This window comes from Octopus bimaculoides, chromosome 2, assembly GCF_001194135.2.
Source record: "Octopus bimaculoides isolate UCB-OBI-ISO-001 chromosome 2, ASM119413v2, whole genome shotgun sequence".
In the NCBI taxonomy this organism is placed as follows: Eukaryota; Metazoa; Mollusca; class Cephalopoda; order Octopoda; family Octopodidae; genus Octopus; species Octopus bimaculoides.
Genome location: NC_068982.1, coordinates 49,421,129 through 49,439,562, shown reverse-complemented (window position 1 = coordinate 49,439,562; position 18,434 = coordinate 49,421,129). Strand labels below are relative to the sequence as shown.

At 35.4% G+C, this 18,434-nt stretch overlaps 1 long non-coding RNA gene across 1 annotated transcript in view; it reads right to left on the bottom strand.

Moving 5' to 3' along the window:
• LOC128247105 (uncharacterized) overlaps positions 1–18,434 on the bottom strand; it is a 53,912-nt gene that overhangs the window by 7,269 nt on the left and 28,209 nt on the right. The window contains exon 2 of the long non-coding RNA XR_008263526.1: positions 11,220–11,276. This is a non-coding gene — a long non-coding RNA (uncharacterized LOC128247105). The remainder of the gene's footprint in view (positions 1–11,219; positions 11,277–18,434) is intronic.

The following is an 18,434-nucleotide window of genomic DNA, read 5'->3' as shown; positions in this document are numbered from 1 at the left end:
GAAAACCTCTTCCCCAGTGGCACATCCAGTGATGATGGTAGCTTCTGTCACATTAGGTGGTAATGTCTTCCCAATCAACCCTGTCCCAATGCATAATTTAGGAGGATCTAAATTCCTTAAAAAGCATTATTGGGACTCCTACCTTCAGAAAAAGTTTATGTGGAGGAATTCCAGGTGGTTCAAGAGAATTAAGGAACTCTGTTGGGTAATGGACAGCTTTATTTTCATCAAGGACTGAATCAACTGATTTGTACTTCTTAATGACTGTTGGAATCTTATTCATTAATTCATGGTTAATCCTTGCTATTGTCTCATTTTAGATAAAATGCAGATGTCAAGTTGACCCAGGTTGCCTCCGTGTTGGTCCTTGGCATGTTGGTAGAGTATGGAGGACTGCTTTTCGTCGTTATATTGACTCAAATGTTCATTTAGTCATCTTTCTGTAATGCTCCTAGATGTATTCCCTATGTATGTCATGTTCATGTCTTTACAAGCACTTACTATGCATCTTATGTTGTAGATTACATTTCTATTTCTACAGTTAATGCCAGAGCTAATCCTAGATACCATGCAGTTATCATTGGTGCATATGGTATTCTCAAAGGGGTATGTGCTACATAGTTGTGATCTGATAGAGTTCCCTGGCTTTTCAACAATCTTAATGTTGAGTTTGGTCTCCTTTAGAGCTTTCCTAAATCTATGGGTTAGTTTCTCCATGGACTGTGACGTCTACAAACATCACTCCTTGATATTTGTCAGTTTTATACCTCGTGTTCACCCTGTTTGCTTTGTCACAAGCTCTTTGTATCCTATTCCAGTCTTTGCTTCTATATCTAGGGCAGGTACCACTAGTTTCATTACATATAATGCTATCTAACTTCTTTCTAGCACCCCTGCGTACTCGAACACTATCTTTCTAATCATATCCAGAGAATTGCATGTAGTGCATGAAGTTCTGTACATGTTTCTTTGTTTCATAGGTTTTGCATAGTGGGGACATGTTGTTCATTATCCTAACTAAGTCTGCTATCAGTATGTTAATTTTCATGTTGTGTGACAAAGCTGAGTTCTTGTGAACAACATATTTTGAAGCTATGAGTTTCATGTAATAGGAATGGAGAAGCTGCACTCTGTTGTTCACAGTCTCTAACCAAAGTGCAGTATCAAGGACGAGAAGTCTATTGTTGGGGTGCCTAGTTGGGTAATCTATAGTTACCTTGATACTTTGGTGGATGGAGTTAGCAACTTGTTGGATGCTCTCCATTATGTTCCTCACAGATTCTACATTTTCTTTACTAGAGTTGGTCTTAACTAGGATATTAATGTCGTTTACATACCTACTGTAAAGTAGAAGAGTTGTGGACTGTTCTTCTAAGGATTGCTTAAGTTTTCTGTCCCACCAGGTCAGGAAGAGGCTGGCCACATCTCTAGCTACAATGACACCAATGGCTGCACTTTGAACCTGCATGTATAGTTTCATGTTAAACTTTACTATGTGGTTCTTCCAGGTGGTTCTTATGCTAGCCCCTATTGCATGTACAATCATTCCTTTCACCTGATTGTTGTTCTTGGGGTCTTGGATGGGTATAGCTTTTCTTCACTGCTGAGGTGATGGTGGGTGGTCTTCCCCTCTCTGACCCAGTGGGGCAGAATCTACTGAGGTCATGGTCATTTAAATAGTCACTGTCATAGCTTAGTCTAAGGAGGAGGCCCAGTTCCCTCGTGTTGACTTCACAGAACTCTACTTCATTCTCACAGATTATCTCAATGCATTTCTCTACAGCTAAATCTATGTCTATAGATGGGTAGAGTGAATTTCTTAATTAACTACAACAATGAAGATGAATCACTGGTCAAAAACAAAAGCAGTTATCTTCCATTTAAAAGTAGGAATAAAACTCTAATTGACTATGCAACCATGTCCACAATTTCCTGAATGCTTTACACAAGCAAAGAATTAACTCAAACCTCAACAATATAGAATAGTAAAATCTAATTGAAGTGCAAAACAACAAAGAACTGACAATCAAAGAAGTCAAAGGAAGTGCTGTAGTTCTGATGAAAGCAGAATACAACAAAAACCTTTTATTGCCCATGTTAGAAAACGCTACCTTCTATGAAAATTTTCAAAACTATAAACAATGAAAAATCTTGCACCCTTAATTCATCTACATGGAAAAGGTCTGACAGAAAAAGAAATAGATTATATCACAAATTTTAAATGTAAACCTAGTCCTTTCTACATCCTACCTAAAATACACAAAAGCCAGGTAATTAATGAAGCCTGCAGACAATCACCAGGCATATACGTCAATATCCAAGCACCTGAAGATTTAAAGTTCAGACCCATTATTGCAGGCCTGGCAAATGAAATCCACCATCTAAGCAGCATTCTAGAAACCTCTTTTGAAATATATCATAAGTTTCATTACATTTGATTTAAATATGCTAAACCACCTACTTAAAACAATTAATGAATAGACCATCATGATTTCCTGTTGTAAATTGTTGTAAATCTATACACCAATATTCAACACTACTATGGAATAGAAGCAATCAAATTCTGGCTGGAAAACTATTCTGAAGAACTTTCAGAGTGCACAAACCAGGAATTTATTATTGAAGCTTTAAAATTTATCCTCCAAAACAATTACTTTCTATTTGATGACATCCACTACTGACAAAAATATGGAATTGCAATGGGAACAAAAGCAGTCCTAAGAATGGGATATTTAGAATTAACCATATATGAAGTATTACTACAAAAATATGGATACCCATTCTACTATCATATAAGAGAGAACTGGAAAAGATACCTGGATGACTACTTTATCATTTGGAATAAGACCACTGATAAACTTCTTGAATTTAAATCAGTTCTAAATAGTATAAATCCAAGTATTCAGCTTAAAATGGTATACAGCAAAGAGCAACTCCTATTCCTTGATATTTTGATTAAAAAAAAACAAACAATTTAAGGTGGTGTTCCAGCATAGCTGCAGTCAAATGACTGAAATGTGTAAAAGAATAAAAGAAATGAGATTGAAACCAATATCTATTATAAACCAATGGACTTGAAGCAATATCTTCTGTTTAGTTCATGCCACCCAAAGCACATCAAAAGGCATATTCCTTTTAATTTAGTGAAAGGATCCAAAGATAAACAACATTCTACAAACACAGAAATTCATCAAACAACCCAAATCACTAAAAAAGACCACTGACAAAAGTGAAGCTATATCCGCCAACAACAAAACCAATAGTTAAAAAATGCAGACATCCAAATTGTGGAACATGCCCCAACCTACTGGAAAGTTTGGAATTTCACATCAAACAAGGACAGAAATTCACAGTTAAGATCAATTTTACTTGTACATCTGAAAATTTAATTTATGTGATAACTTTTTCATGATGTGGACACAACTATATAGGCCAAACTATAAAAGTTACTTAGACAGAGAACTACAATTCAAAAGAACAGATCTGTTTCTCAAGGTATGGGCCGAAACCATTGAGTGAACACATACAGAGATATGTGGGGATTCTCCAATCAAACTTCATGGTTTTCCTTGTCTACCAGTGCAAGGAAACAATCTCTATAGAAGAATGATTAAAGAAAGAAGATATATTTATTGAAAAATACAAACCATGCCTGAATATGAATGCAAAACCAATTTGGGATTTTGTAAGTATTTTAATTCATGAATGCATAACCAACTTTGTACATATTTTATTTCACTACTTTAACTCATGAGTTTATACCTTTGTAATATAAATACTATAAATTTACCCTCTCAAAAGCTGTACCTTACCAGAAAAGTGCAATTACCTTCCCTGTCTCAATAACAATCACCTCCCCCTTACATTTTTCTACATGCTGGTTCATTTACAAACAAACTCACATACAAACAGCATGGGCTAAAAACTCCTTAAGATAATACAAAATTCGAATATTTTCACCACTTTGAATGTTATGATTTGTGAAACTGGTAGACTATCATAATATTCTATCCTTTATCTATGATGCCCTTAGATATAATATTCTATCTATCTATATAAATTATGAGTATTTTCTTTCTTTTATTATTTACTTTTTCACTACAACTCACCAAGTGGGGAAAATCTCTTCAACAAATTTCTTTACTACACACACACACACACACACACATACACACATACACACACACACACGATAGACTTCTTTCAATTTCTGTCTACCATATCCACTCAGAGGGCTTTGGTCAGCTCAAGGTTATAGTAGAAGACATTTGTCCAAGGTGCCAAGAAGTGGGATTGAGCCCAGAACCATATGGTTGAGAAGCAAACTTCTTACCACACAATCATGCCTGCATCTATGAACACTTTCAAATAGGAAGTATTGTATCATAAAACTAGAGACAATTTCAAATTGGTTGTCTGAAATGAGTTAAATTTAGGGAACTGAAAGTAAACAACTAAAACTAAGATATTTAAAATATAACATAATCTGAGGAGTAGACATGTTTATTATTTATGAAAAGGATAAAAAGAAAACTCATTTGATATTAGCGAGCTGTCCAAATGGCAGGGAAATAAAGAGTATATTGGTACCAGAGGTAGACATAGGAAATCAATATTTTAAAAATGCCATATGCATGAGTGAAACAAAGAGTGTGAGCAACCAAAGCAAGAAGAAAATAAAATTTCTCTGGAAAGATAATGTATGAACTGTCACTTAGGAACCATATTTAATGTTGAGGAAAGATAGACAATAATATAGTGCTGTGAACAAAATTTGATAACGGCAAATAAACAAATGAACTGCTCTCACCGTGAAAAACTTTGGATGCATTGTAGAAAAAAAAAAAAACAAGAAAAATAGCAATGACATGTTACATGGTCGTCAAACATAAGCAATAATGTTGGAAAAACAGATATTGCTGGACAAGCAGGAGATAAATATAATCTGTTGCATGAATGAGGAACATGAACTTGTAAGATAGTGAATACATGTTAACTGAGAATGTATATAGAGACAGTGATTCATGTAGCAACTCAAAAGAGCTGATTCCACTGTTTTGAACATTTAGTTCGTATAGATGATATTGATGCTGCATAAATGATTACTGCAGTTCACCATCAGTTTATCACATTTCGTAATACATAACTAATATTTAGAATTTATAAGGCAGTGATCTGACAGAATCGTTAATATGTCAGGCCAAATGCCTAGCAGCATTTTGTCTGTCTTTATGTTCTGAGTTCAAATTCTGTTGAGGTCAACTTTGCTTTCACCCTTCTTGGGTTGGCCTTGTACCAAAATTTGAAAACAATATTTAGAAATTATTAATTGAATTTTTAGCAGTCTGTATTGCTTTGTACATATTATTCAGAAAAAAGATAAACTTTTTGAAATTTTTAACCTATGCAGTTGATGGTGTATTTAATTAAGATAGCCATCTATGTATTATACTTAGTGTATATACACTGTTGATAGGCCACTTGCTACAGTATTTGTCCTAAGATAACATCTGTTATGAATGTGCTGCGTTGAAAACTCAAATATTGAAAGAAGATGAAAAACCACCCAGCAGTGAGAATGCCAGATATATTTCAACTTTTCTAGACCTTTTCAGAGGTGTATACTCACAACCAGCTGCATGCAACATTCTCACTAGCTACTGCTGGGACACTTTTTCATCTCCCTTTGATATTTATTGTGTTTTTAACACATCACATCTATAAGATGTTATCTTATAGAAATACTGCAGTAACTAGCCTATCAACAGTGTATTTATATTAAGCATGATACATAAATGACTATTTTGTATTCTGTTCTTGCATAAAGTGGAAAAGTGTTTTTAACATAGAATCATTTTCCCAAAAATTGTGAATTGTCCTCATGACCAAGTTCTAAGACGTTTTAAATTAAAAAATTTAGTATACTCACATTTTAGCAGGACAGCTTCTTATAAGATTTATAACATTATAAGCAAAAACAAAATAAGTTTTAGCCCTTTAGAATTCAAACAGGCCACATCCTACCTAAATATTTGATGTTTTATATTCAAACTGGCCAGATCTGGTTTCTCACACCTACACTATAATGTCATTCTAAACATAAACAATCACATCATCAAAATTACGAAGCTATGTGATAATGCATGATTAATTTGAAACAATGTGGATAAATATGTATTAGGGTAAACAACCTCCTCAGGCCATGAATGACCATGGGATTACTTCTAAAAAGTTCTCCTCTGAGGTACAAGTCCAGGCAAGGTTGTTTATGGAAGATCAGCAGTCACCCATGCATACCAGCCTCCTCTCTCCATGCCACCAATGTTATTCAAATGAAAGGCAAAAGCCGATACAGCTTGGCACCAGTGACATTGCAACAGATTTCTACAGCTGAGTGAACTGGAGTAACGTGAAATAAAGTGCTTTGCTCAACAACACAATACACAGCCCGGTCTGGGATTCGAGCTCACTACCGCATGACTGTGAGCCTGAATCTCTAACCACTGAGCCATGCTAGTAGATGGATTAATCTGAATGTTAATGAGTTAAAGATCTTGGTGGCTGGTATCGTAACAAGGTAGACTCAAGCACAATTATTTTATCAATGATAAATCGCCTCATTGGCTAAACATCTTGTTACCTAGATCAAAGATGCAATTTGCATTTGCCTCAAACTACCTCTGCAAGCTCTTACTCTCTACTAATATAACAGAGTAAAGCTTTATGCCCATCTGTCTGATCTCTGTTATATCATCCCTTGGTAATTGAGCTTCCCTTCCTACACCAGAAAGATGACCTTTGTCCCAACAACTTGAGACTGCCACTGTACGCCCCCTTAATAGCTAAAATTATTACTTCTCAGCTGTATATAAAAAGAATGTGGATTCCACAAGTTACAGTGAAGGTGAGTAGTGATTATATAAAGGCTATCAGAAAATGGAGAGGACTCTCTGTAGGGCTAGTTGACAACCTCTTTAGTGCTGATAGTACTTAGTCCATGGGATAGAGTGATTGGTAATAGGAAGGTTTTTCCAGTTGTAAAACCAAGCCAAAATGGAAGTAGTAGAGGTGTAAACTCCTTTAGCCACAGCAAAAGCAACTGATCTGGGAGAGTAGTTTAGTAACTGTGACTAAAAACTAATGCAGGTTTCTTTTTTTGTTGTTGCTGTATCAAATGATGAAAATACATGGCTTGGGGGTGATATGTTGTACAGGAACAGACCCATCTAATTTAAGCAAATATGAAAAAAACATGCAAAATACTGATGATGAGTAGCCTAATGATAACAAAGTATAAAATAGTTAACTCAAATCTTTGCAATTATGCTTGATAATAATAATGGTAATGGTGATGGTGTTATTGATGATACTAATGATAATAGTGGTGGTAGTTGTGGCTAAGGTTACAAAGAGTGATATCAATGATTTCAATGAAAATAGTGAGGGTAGGGTGGAGTGATAAAAATTTGATTTGGGTGAAGTGGGTTTTGTGGGAAGTGTGAGGGATGGAGGGGGTGTCAAGCAATATATTTCACGTTATTTTATGTGTTGATAAAGTGTAACTAATTTCAGCACCAGATTCTGTGATTCTTTCATATACTTCCAGACAATCACATTAATAAGAAAATGTTCTAGATAGTTCATCTAACAATAAACATAGTACTTAATTTCTTATCTCTCTGTTTTCTATAGCCAGAAATATTCCAAACTGATTTACATCATTCTTACAGCAAGAATAATTCTTCATTTCCTGTCCCTTCTTTCTCGGAAGATGTCAGATCAAATAAGTGTTCTTAATGGCTTTCAGGTCGTAAAGTTAAAAGAAATTGACAGACATTGAAATCTTTTAATTTCCTTTAGTAATGCATCAGAAACGAAGCGAAATTAGTGAACAATTATGAAGTCCGACTACTGACATTTCACTTTAATAACCTTCACCTTGGTAAGAAAATAATTATGCGGTTTGTGTATCCTGATACATTCTAATTTAAGTGTTGTGCTGTATATTAATGAACTTTTAGTGCATAAATTATAACTGAGTAATCTATGTTTATGAGTTCCAGCGACTTTTATAACTTTTACAGGAGATGCTTAATAAGAAATTCCAATACTAGTGATTAAGACTTACACTCAAACGAAGAAATATTTGAGAAATAAATATACAACTCTTCTAACATTAGGATATAAAATAATATTATCTAAATCTTAAATCTTTATATGTAACTTTACATTTAGCAATTATCTTGTGGAAGAGTCATTCAGGCCATTTAACTGTTAAATTCAGTCTTAATTCATTTCATGAGGTGTCAAAAAATTTAGTTGTACAACTGCAATGTGGTCACAAACACTCCTGCAGTCGTACTCTGTCAGTTGTGTAACAAAGATATCGGCACTCCATGAAATAAATTTCAAGTCATTGAGAAGAAGATCCACCAAGCCAAGTGAAATTGTAGCCATTGCGGATACTGATCTCATGCAATTGGCACCTGAGCCAGTGGCACATAAAAGCACCCATTACACTTGGAGTGGTTGGTGTTAGGAAGGGCATTCAGCTGTAGAAACCATGCCAAATCAGACTGGGGTCTGATGTAGCCCTCAACTTGCTAGCCTTGGTCAAACCATCCAGCCCATACCAGCATGGATAATAGATGTTAAATAATGATGATGATGACGTAACAGTTTTGTGCATTGTTATTTGGACCAGAATGACTATTTCAGGATGTAATTGTTTCAGTTCCAATACACAGTCTCAAATCAAGTCACTTGGAAAGCAAGTATAACTCTGAAATTATACAGAGAGGTATCCTTATACACATGATTCCCAAAATAAAGAAACTGAATAATGAATGGTTTTTACAAAGACAGATTTGCAAAACGAGCTGAAAATTGGTCAATGAACCATGAACAGATTGCATGTGTGTATAAATGATCGAGAGAAAACAGAAATTTGACCTACTAGCCAAGAGTAGACTACACAAGCATTTAACCCTTTAACATTCAGATTGCTATTTCAAATGTAAGGCGTATATTTTTTAATGTTTTATTTGTTTCAGTCATTAGACTGCAGTCATGCTGGAGCACCATCTTCAAAAACTTTAAGTTGAATGAATTGACCTCAGTATACATATATATTTTTATTGAACCTGGTACTTTTTCTGGCAGCCTCTTTTGCCAAATTGCTGAGTTCATTTTATTTCTAATTAATCATGTATTATCTTGTAGCTTTGTGATTTCAATGATTTGAGTGTTTATTTTTAGAATAACATTGGGGGCTGAATCTGGTTGGTTTGAACATAAAATAGGTAGAATATTTGGGCTGGGTATGGATGGTTTAAATGCTATAGGGTTAAGTCCTGAGAGAGTATATACAAATGGCATGCTAAATGAACAAATTGTACTGCAAATTGTACTACAATCTCCATAACTTTCATCACCTGATCCAATAATTTGATACCCCTGTAGTTATTTCTATCTAAGGCATCACCTTTTCTTTTGTAGCAGTTGACTATGGTGCTGCTACACCAGTCATTGGGTATGACTCCTTCATGAACCACCTGATTTACAATATGGGTGACTAGACCATAACCCACACCACCAGATATTTTTAGCATTTTAGCAGTGATTCCTGTTGAACTGGAGGCTTTCCCTGTCTTCATAGCCTTAATTGCTTTATCTACCAAGGTATTGTTTATTCGGGTAGCTGGTCTCTCAACTGGGTCAACATTTGGCAGACTCTCTCCCTCCCATTCATTCTCTACATTCAGCAGTCTTTCATAATGGCATTTCCAAACCTCTTTCTTTGCAGAATCATTAAATGCAAGTGCACCATCATCCATCCGGACACATTTCTCTCCTATGACATCACAATTTTCTCTCACACACTGTCTTGCAATCTGAAACACTTCAGTTCTTTAGTCCTCATGTTGCTGAACATAGGCAAACTTCTTCTTTTCAGCTACTCTCTTGGTTATGTATATATCTGTCTCCTAGCTTCCGTATCTGATACAGTTCCCTGCTACACCCACTCTTCCAGGCCCTCTAGGTCTGTTTCTTTGCTCTAATGGCCCTGTCTACAGTATTGTTCCACCACCACATTACGCTAAGTCTGGAAGGGACTTTGCACCAGCCACAGATTTGATCAGTGGTGCTCAGCGAGTGGTCTTACTGGAATTCCCAGTTGCCTTCTTCTATGCCACAAGTATGTAGCTCCTCCTCGCTCTCATTAAATTTCTCGATAAAGATATCTCTAAGTCTCTGATCATGTGGAGGCTTCTTAAGCTTCCAAGTCCTTCTTTTTCAGATTGTTCTGCTTCTTGGCATCCTTCTGGCCTCAAGTCTAAAGTCATTAATAACTGGTCTATACTGAGGAGTACATTCTTTACCAGGGAAGGTCTTTGTATTTAAGAGCAACCATGCATCTCACTGTCTGGTGAGGATGAAATCAATCTGGCTAGCAGAGTCACATGATTGATAGGTTATCAGGTGACTGGCTGGCTTCTTGAAATTGGTGTTGCAAATCAATAGGTTATTTGCATCACAGAACTCCAGGAACCTAGTTCCATCTTCATTTTGGGAGCCAATCTCATGGCCCCCATGTGCACCATGGAAGATACCAGGCTGCCATCCAAAATGCTCATTAAAATCTCCAGCCACAAAGATGAGATCATTGTCACTCGTCTTTGAGGTAGTCTGCAGAAGAATATCATAAAAGTGATCCTTCTGATCATTTGGTAGGCCTGCTTGTGGTGGGGTAGGCAAAGATAACTGTATCTACACTCTTCTGCAAGCACTCTATTGCACACCCTGACTACCTCTATGACCTTATCCACCAATTTCTCTGCAAGAAGTATTCCCACTCCGTCACTGTTACTTTCCCAGAAGAGTTTATACCTATATGCTTTGCTTGTGAGGACCTCTCCACCTTACCTCTTGTATGCAACATACAGCAATAAGCCTCCATTCAAGCATCTCTACAATCTCTCTCACACACACACACATATGCAAATTCATAAGAATATACTGAGTATCCTTTAAATTTAATTCTGACTTCAACACAAATATTGCATATTTACTAAAACTGTATAAAACAAAATTATTTAATGATTAGCAACAGAATATTTTATAAGTTTATATGATGTTTTGTGAGAAGACATTTAGTTTTGTTCATTTTACTTAAAAGTTTCTTTAAAAGAGAATTACTAAAGAATCCAGTAGTTTACCTTTCTCACAGCTAAAATATCCAATATCAGCCTTTTGCTTCTCACCTTGACAGTTCGCTGCAAAATAAAAGATAGAGAGAAAAAAGTTTGTGATGCCTTCAAGGCAAGATGTGGAGAAAAAGGCAAAACTGATCATTAAAAAGTTTACACTGCTCTACATTATTTTAACTTTGGTCAGAATAAATCAAAAACTGAGGGATGAAATGCAAGCTAATTTTGCTTATTATTTCAGATTTATTAAATAGACAGACAGAACTTATGGAAATGACATAATATTGACCACTATCAATGCCTGTAAAGCTTAATATTTTCCCCTTTATTGCTATTTTCAGTTTATTTGGAAAAAAAAAAAAAATGTAAAGAATATTTTTGTCTTTAAGATATTTTCAATAAAGATGAATGAATTTGAAAGTTAGTTATTATTTGAAATACTCAAGGACTGAGTTAACGAAAAATACAACTACAACAAGTATATGAAATTATCAAAATTAGGTGGAAATAATACCATGAAGGAAAGTACTTTGAAAGTTGTGAAAAGCAAATGCTCTTATTGAAAGACAATATCTCTAGGGATAAACATGTCTTTAATGCATTATGAAAGGTTACAGCCAAAGCAATCTGTATGATTGGCAGTCAAGGACTTAATTTTTATCAGAACAATGCATACACATAATTTTACAAATGGAGCTTGTCTATGAAGTGAAAAAAAAAGACCTGGTTTACAAATATGGTATCTCTAGGGGTAAAATAAAATAACATTTAAAAAAAATATATTAAGTATATAAAGAAGTGAAATAATAATGGTAGATGAACATTGTTTGTTTGTTTGTATGTATGTATGTCATACACTGAAACAGGCATTTACTGATGGTTTTATAGTAATTTTTTACCTCTAATTTTGATGAAATAAGTATTTGCAATACAAACGAGTATAGATGATCTGTTGGGAGTCTCATAGATAGATTAATGTCATTTAATAAGTTCTTTCCAGTAGTTTAATATTGTCTTGCTTTTCCCAAGAGAGGGATTCTGGTATCAAAACAATTCAGAATTTCCAGTGAAATCTGTCAAAGCTAGTATTATGATGTACATAATTGACTATATAACATGAATTTGATGTTGCAAAGTTATTTAGATAAACACAAGTGATGTTTTACTTAAAAATTCAGCTCTCTGCTTCCATAAACAATTCCCAGCATGACATTTTCTGTTTGGTTCAGGGTTAAAAGTATTAAAATATCTGATATAAATATCCTACAGATTTGGGTTTACTATATAGACATTATATGATGGAAAGGTAACTGAGTGAAAATAAAAACTTTAGTATCTAAATGCTAAAACTTTTCCTAAGTGAAATTATAAAGCCTACATAAAAAGACCCCTTACATTTAAGGGACCATGATTGTCCTATCTATGTAAAACAGTTTCCAGATCTCTTTGAAATAATACCATGCCATCATAAAGTGGAAGGGCACTTTGATCATTAGTGGTTCTCAACCAGGGTCTATATAAGATTTTTGGGGGTCCAAGTAGTAAAATAGTAAATTGGGGATTCAAAATAGTATTTTAAGGGCTACTGAAAAAATTTTGCTTTAAGTGTATATATTGGTATGTAGTGCAAGAAACAGCTAGGATTTACTTAGTTCAACCTGACAAGTTAATGTGTGAAAAATAAAATAGGAATTTTGAAAGAAGTTTCTTTAAAACTACTTTTTAAACATTGAACGGCTATGGGGGTCCACCAGAATAAAATAGTAACCAAAGGGGCCCACAGATAAAAAAAAATAGATACCTTTCATCCTTTTGGGGGTTGATATACTAAGTACCAGTTGAGCACTGGGCTCGCTGTAATCGATTTATCCCTTTCCTTAAAATTACTGGCATTGTGCCAAAATTTGAAATTAATATAACAATCATGTGTGGCAGCAAGATGGCAAAAGTGTTAGCATACCGCATAAAATGTTTAGTGGCATTTTGTCCATCCTTATGTTCCGAGTTCAAATTCCGCTGAGGCCAGCATTGCCTTTCATCTTTACGGAATCAATAAAATAAGCATTATTTGAGCACTGGGGTCAATATAATCGACTTAAACCCCTCCCTCGAAATTGCTGGCCTTGTGTCAAAATTTGAAAACAATATGACAGTCGTGGGTTGAAAGCTAACAATATATGAGCTAACAATAACTATTACAGAGAGTCTTTGTAGTGAAACTGGAAATTACTAAGTAATAAAGCCTTCATGCAAGAAAATGCATATATCAAATACTAAGTACTACCTCTTTAATTCATTGCATAACAAAGATGAGAAAACCTCAGAAACATGTGGATCTCTTCTGATATAACATGATTTTTGTGACAATAATCTCTGTTATGACTTAAAATAAATATTTTTCAGATTAGATAAATCTATGTTTTGCCATTGACTATTGATATCAATATTCTGATATGAATGTATTGTAAATTGGTATCCTTTTCTTTCTTCATTCCTTTTTCTCTCTCTTTCTTTTTATCAGTTATAAAATTGAAACTTAAAGACTTATGATGTAATTCCATCAACGTGTGGATGCTGGTTGCTCTCGTTCATATTTTAGATTTGAATTTCTATAATTTTGAATTTTTATGATTTTTTATTTTGGACTCAGCAAAGACAGGCTTGCTGTTGAAATATCATTCAACCAATAAAATATCTATTGCAATTACATCATGCTCTTCATCTTGCCTATTATTATTATTATCATTATTATTCAAGGCAGTAAGCTGGCAGAATCGCTAGCACGCTGGATGAAATACTTAGTGATATTTCACTCGTCATTATGAGTTCAAATTCTGTCAATGTCGACTTTGCCTTTCATCCTGTCAGGGTTCATAAATTAAGTACCAGTTGAACACTGGGGGTCGATGTAATTATCTCATCCTCACCCTCAAAATTGCTACCCTTGTGGTAAAATTTGAACCCATTATTATTATTATTATCAAGGTGGTGAACTGATAGAACCAGTAACATGCTGGACAAAATGCTTATCAGCATCTAATCCATCTTTACATCCTGAATTCAAAACTCTACTGAGGTAAATTTTACCTTTCAATCTTTTGAGGTTGATAAGATATTTTATTGGTCGAACAGTGTGGTCAATGTAATCAACAACCTCTTCCACAAAAATTTCAGACCTTGAACCTCTAGTAGAAAATATTATTGCAATTATGATTATTATTATTGTTGTTGTTGTTGTTGTTGTTGTTGTTGTTGTTAAGGTGGTGAACTGGCAGAACTATTACCTTGCTGGACAAAATGCTTAGCAGCATTTCTTCTGGCTTGATGTTCTGAAATCAAATGCTGTCAAGGTCAAGTTTGCCTTTCATTCTTTTAATGTCAATAAAATACGTATCAGCTGAGCACTGGGAATGATATACTTGAGTAGCTCATCATCTTCATCATCATTTTATATCTGATATCCATGCTGGGTTGGACGGTGTGACCAGAACTGGCAAGCTGGAGAGCTGCACAAGACTCCATTCTGATTTAGCATGTTTTCTACAGCTGGATGCCCTTCCTAGCACCAACCACTTTAAAGACTATGCTGTGTGCTTTTATGTGGCACTGCTTGAGTGCTTTTTATGTGGTATAAGCAGAGAACTCTTGCAGGTCAGTCCTCTTCCCCTTGTGGCCTTAACACTTCTGCTGTGGAGCACAGGTCTTCTTGAGTATAGCAAGGTGCCAGGCATCTCAGTCCTTTATCATCTTGTCTGAAGGTTTGGTATCTTGAGGTCATCCTTCAGTTCCATGTCTCCCTGGGTCTTCCCACTTCCATGTGTCCCATCCACTTTGAGAGATCGGCACTTCTTTATGGAGCTATCAGCATCCATCCACATTACATGCCCAAACCAGCATAGTCTTCTCTCTTCACACATCATCTAATTCCTCTTATGCCTAACTTCTTTCTCAATACACTAGCATTCTGTTGAACATGTACACTTACATTACACATCCAGTGGAATATACTAGCCTTACTCCTCTCTAACCTTCACATGTCCCCTGCATTCAGAGCCCATGTCTCATTACCAAGTAGAATTGCTGTCTGTATACATGCATCATACAATCTTCCTTTCATACTCTGATATATAAAGAAGTTTACTGATGTCAAAACTATAATCTTATTATAATCTCCAATATAAAAGTTAATATTTCTAAACTAAAGTGTCAATAGTAAATTTTAGGCTATTAGAAAAAAATATCATTACAAATTTTTTAAAGGCTGAATCTGTTTCTAGTAGCACATGAAATAAACTAAGACATAATTAAATAAAAAGGGCCTCCCTCAAACAAATGCATACATAGCTATGCACATTTCATCTGATATTACATACACATACATTCACATGTGTGCATGTGTGTGAATATAGACTAACATGTACTCATATATATTCTTATCAATGAAATTTACTTAATTGACTGTATTTGGTTTCTGCTAGAAGAGATAAAAGTTTCAATCTTAAAGAATTTCAGCTCTTTTAATATTTCATTTAATTATTGGAAGAAATTCAGCTTAACTTTTCCTCTTGTCCTCCATGTTGTAAGTAATTATTTTTACAAGTAAGCATTAATGACATATCTTCCAGCAAGTTAGTTTAATGTTGACATGAAACTGAAGGAGTCTGTACCATTTACACACATTTCAGTAGATAGGAAGACAACATATGTACTGAAATCTTAAGATTAATGAAAGTCATGAGAACCATTTAGATGAGCCTGGAGTAATTTTAGCATTTTTCAGAAAAGGAAAAATCAAGTTTTTTCAGCTCAAATAATGAGTGGGAATCAAGGGTGTGGGAGAATTTCTTAAATAATGAACGTATATATCACTAATACATTGGTTTCAAATTTTGGCACATGGCCAGCAAATCTGAAGGAGGGGATAAGTTGATTACGTCAAACCCCAGTCCTCAACTGGTACTTATTCTACTGATCCCAAAAGGATGGAAAATAAAGTCACACTTAGCAGAATTTGAATTGGGAATATAAGGACAGATGAAATGCTGCTAAGCATTTTGACTGGCATGCTAATGAGTTTGACATCACTTATATATTAATAATGTTTACAAGATAACAAGTAATATCCTAAGGTGTATATAGTTAGGATCAGGATCTTTCCATTTTAATGTATTTTCCAGAGGTAAGAGACTACCTGTTAATTTTCTTAAATCAACTGTTCAGATCTGCTATCAAACATCATCATTTTAATGTTTACTTTCCTATGCTTGCATGAGTTCCAAGTATGATAATATTTTGCCAGACCCAGGGATGTTCTTGCAGAAACTGCTCAAGATGAAAGGTAGACTGCATGATGCATGTGTGTGAACTTCCATGCTCCAAAGCAGTGAAACATGGGCCATGACTGCTGTGGACATGCGTAGGCTTGAAAGAAATGAATCTAGTATGAGCTGCTGGATGTGTAATGTCAGTGTGCATACATGACGGAGTGTAAGCACCCTGACAGAAAAGTTGGGCATAAGAAGCATCAAATGTGGTGTGCAAGAGAGATGGCTGTGCTGGTATGGTCATGTGCTACATATGGATGAGGACAGCTGTGTGAGGAGGTGCCACTCCCTAACTGTGGAAGAGAAAGACATGGGATGAGGTGATGTGGCATGACCTTCAAACATTGGAACTGAGACCTTTGGAAATATACTGTGAGTGAGAAGACCCAGCAACTAAAGTGAGATCACAGCCATGGGGACCAGTTAAGAGTACTCCTAATGGGTCAGGTGATATGATATGCTTGAGAAAACCTGTTGAGTCAAGTAAAACCAATATCGTAGCTGTGACCGGTGCTCCCTGACTGGCTCCAATGCTGGTGGCTCATAAAAAGCACCATCCATATGTGGTCGATGTCAGGTCTGCCTGACTGGCTCCCATGCTGGTAGCATGTAAAAAGTACCATCCAAATGTGGCCAATGCCAGTATGCCCTGACTGGCCACCGTGCTGGTGGCACATAAGAAGCACTATCTGAACATGATCGATGCCAGGCCGGCCTGACTGGTTCCTGTGCCTGTGGCACATAAAAAGCAACAGTCTTGTGGGATTGGCATTAGGAAGGGCTTCCAGCTGTAGAAACATTGCCAGATCAGATTGGAGCCTGGTGCAGCCGCTGGTTCTCCACACCTCGGTCAAACTGTCCAACCCAAGCCAGCATGGAAAACAGACGTTAAATGATGACGATGATATATATATATATATATATATATATATATATATATATATATATATATATATACATATATACACACACATATACATATACATATAATAATATAAATAGTATATAAATATATATGCATACATACACATATATATGTACATACATATATTTGTATATACATGCATGTATGGGCACAGGACACCACAGAACATGAAATAGGAAATGCGAAAACATGGAATACGAACTTTTCTTTGAAAACAATGAAGGAAACAAATAGAAAACGAGACAAGTAACATGAAAAAACTACCCTTCATCAAATATGTTTTCGACAAGATACGTTTTCGACGAGATACGTTTTCCACAAAACAGTTGCTCCTGCAAAGCAAATTAAATAAAATTTGGGATTTTTTCAGAGGGAGACAATTGATAACAAAAACAAGACAGTGAAAACAAACAGAAAGGTCTGTTAAGCTTAAACGAGTTGAGATGGTGAATTCAGAGAAACAAGCTCTGACAGGAGACAGACAAGAATGTGTCTTATACCTGTGGCTCATCAGAGAGAAAGAAAGATGGCCGATGGTCAGGTGTGAGCAATGAGAGAGCAAAGGCAGAAGAGCGAGAGAGAGAGAGAGAGAGAGAGAGAGAGAGAGAGGGACAGACAGAGAACGGCGAAGTATAGGGGAAAAGAAAGGATGAGAGAGGAAAACGAAAGGGAGAAAAGAGGAAATAAAAAGAATTAGAGAAAAAAGAAAGAGAGAGGAAACGAAAGAGGGGAGGAAAAGAGAGACAGTATGGGATAGGAGGTATCGCATCAAAATTATTAAGATAAAACGTACTTGGAAATGGATGCGAGGCGTCCAATCATATAATAATATAAATAATATATAAATAAATATGCATACATACACACATATATATGTACATACATATATTTGTATATATATATATATGCATATATGGACACAGGACACCACGGAACATATATATGTGTGTGTGTGTGTGTGTGTGTGTGTGTGTG